Below are 3,362 nucleotides of genomic sequence, written 5' to 3' on the forward strand. Positions count from 1 at the left end.
GCGTAATAAATTCATCTTAAAAATCAATTCACCAAAATAATAGTAATAAGAAAGGAAAACAGGGAATGACGGTGAAGCAGTAAACTAATGGAAACAACTCAATCCTCTAACACCAGTAAAAGAAACAAGAAATACCAACCCTTAGAGTCTCATACGAAGGAACCGAACCCAACACAATACAACCAGGAATAGGAAATACATAAACTATTGCGACGCGCAACTCAATCCCACCGTACAAGACGATCCTCCCTTACTCCACTATGTAAATATAAATAATAATAATAATAATAATAAGTAAATAAATATGTTGCTGCGCCAACCCGATTTCACCATATAATCAGATTCAATATCATACTTCTCCCTTATTTCACTATATCAATCCACCCTTATTTCACGTATTACTGCGTGCAACCCGATTCCATCGTATTAATATAAATTTACCTTTATTTTACCATATCAATCCACCCTTATTTCACCTGTTGCGACGCGCAACCTGATCATATCATATCAATATAAATCCACCCTTGTTCCACCTGTTGCCGCATGCAACCCGATTCATAAATAAATCAATAACATTAACAATCCAATATTTAATTTATAATATTTTCTACAATCATAGGGTATGAGTACACGGCAATGAAGGAATCACGTAAAAATCAAGGAAAGCAACAAATATTACAAAACTATCAGGACAAGTAAGTATATGACAACTAAGGCGTACAAGTAAAACAATTAAGACAAGTAGCAAATAGGCACAGAGTCATGAAAGGGACTCAACAATTAAAAGGTAACAAAACAACAAGGAAGACAATAACTTCAACTAAAGCATGTAAGGGCAAAATAACAAGTATGGGATACAATAAGTGGTAACAATGTAAAATAAGACATGTAACAGTAGATTAATAATGAAATACATAACACGTCATAACAATTCAATTAAAAGCATGAAAAGAGTCTAGATAACTTAAACCGGTCAAATACCACATATAGCCCGTGTGCCCACTTGTCACCTTGCTTACACGGCCTTCATATATTACAAATAGCACAATCGATTCGAATCCTAAGGGGTAGTTTCCCCCTCACAAAGTTAGACAAGGCACTTACCTCGAAGAACCTAAACTAATACTTTAAAATAACCTTCTCGAGTGAAACAACCTCCGGACGACTCAAATCTAACCAAATTAACTTCATATCATAAATAAAAATCATAGGAAATAATTTTGAATAATAAAGTTTCAATCTTTAAAGGAAACTAAAAAGTCAACCCAAATGTTAACCCCCCGGGCCCGCACCTCAGAATCCTATAAAATTCACAAAACCCAAACACCCATTCGATAACGAGTCCAACCATACAAGAAGTACCAAATTCTTATATCAATTCGCCCTTCAAATCATCATTTTATATTTTTGAAGGATTTTAAAAAATTCCCATTTTATTCTATTCAATTCACTAATTTAATAATGAAAACAATTATGGAATCATGAAATATAATCAATTTCAGATAAAGAACACTTACCCCAATCAAACACTTGAAGAACCCTTCAAAAATCGCCCAAATACGAGACTTTTAGCTCAAAAGATGAAAAATGGACAAAATTCTAGAGTTTGTATATTACATTCTGCTGCCCAGGTTACATGAATCGTGATCGTGAATATATGTACGCGATCGCAAAGAAGAAAAATAACAGCTGCCAACTATACATTTCGCAATCACGAGAGAAGGTGTGCGATCACGATGAAGAAGTATCACTGCCCCAGAAAAAGCACTATGCGAACGCGGATTAGTAGATGTGAACGAGAAGTAAAAATTCCGATACACATGCGATCGCGGACATAGTCGTGCGAACGTGAAGAGGAAAAAGACCAGTCACCAAAACATCCTACGCGATCGCATAGAACAATATCAGACACCAGCAACAACATTCCAAAAGAGGAGGAAATGGCTCGTAGCCCACCCGAAACACACCTGAGGTCCCCAGGACCCGGTCGAGACATACCAACAAGTTCCATAACATAACCTGGCCCTGCTCGAGGCCTCAAATCATATCAAACAACATCAAAACTATGAATTGCACATCAAATCAAACTTAATGAACTTAGGAACTTTCAACTTCTACAACTCGCGCCGAATCATATCATATCAACCCGGAATGACATCAAATTTTGAATGCGAGTTCCAAATGACACAAAGGAGCTATATCAACTCCCGGAATTAAAATCTGAACCCGATATCAATAAATTAAACTCTCGGTCAAACCTGTAAACCTTCCAAACCTTCAACCTTCTCATTTCCGCCAAACTATGTCGAAACCTTCTAGAAACATCCAAATGTGAATCTGGGCATATGCACAATTCTAAAATCACCATTCGGACCTAACGGAACCATCAAAACTCCGATCCTGGGTCAAATACTCAAAAGCTAAACTTGGTCAACTCTTCCAACTTAAAGTTTCTTAGTTGAGAATCGTTCTTCTAAATCAATTCTGATTAACCTGGAAATCAAAATTCGGCAACTCACACAAGTCATAATATATCATAAGATGATGCTAAAGACTTCAAATAGCTGAACGAAATACAAATTCTTAATATGATCGGCTGAGTCGTTACACTACCACTACCTAGAACCATGCCCCACAGTCATGGCTAGAACATGGACTGACGGGGTACTCTTTGAACATGAATCTTCAACTAAATGGATAGGATATCATTATCTAACTAGAGGATCTGAGATACCTAGCTCATATTGTGACAGAGGGTCTGAGAATAGGGTTGGACAATATAGCAAATCACCCATGGTTGACAATGATAAACAATTAAAACTACACGCAAATCAGCCACCCAGTCATGGGAACCCATCCTACACCATGGAGACACCAACCAAGAACCACTTCCCTGACCCAATAAGCCTAAGCATGAACATGTCTCTATTCCACAACACCATGCAACATAACCAAGTCACCAACCCATATTATCAACCACCAACCCATCAACAAGCCCAAGTTGCACCAACGAACCAACAACCACAAAGCCAAGTGATATGACCAACTCCGACCTATCCGAATGCCAGCACGACCACAATAACAGTAGCTGAAGTAACTACAGCGGACACTACACATTACCAAGCTTCACTACAGATGGATGAGAAGGACGAAGATGAAGGATCATCGACAATAAGACAGGTGGAATATGGCATGATAAGGGACCCAAAGATGCTGGTGTTCAAGGAAAGAAACAAAAAAGGTACATTTTATGGTGCCCACAAGACTTGAGGAAATTCTCGATCAATATACAAGAACTACTAAGTCATCCAGCAACTTACAAGTATGGGATAGTGATGATCCCAACACTATATGCAATCACT

The sequence above is a fragment of the Nicotiana sylvestris genome, chromosome 10 (assembly GCF_000393655.2).
Source record: "Nicotiana sylvestris chromosome 10, ASM39365v2, whole genome shotgun sequence".
NCBI classification, from domain to species: domain Eukaryota; kingdom Viridiplantae; phylum Streptophyta; class Magnoliopsida; order Solanales; family Solanaceae; genus Nicotiana; species Nicotiana sylvestris.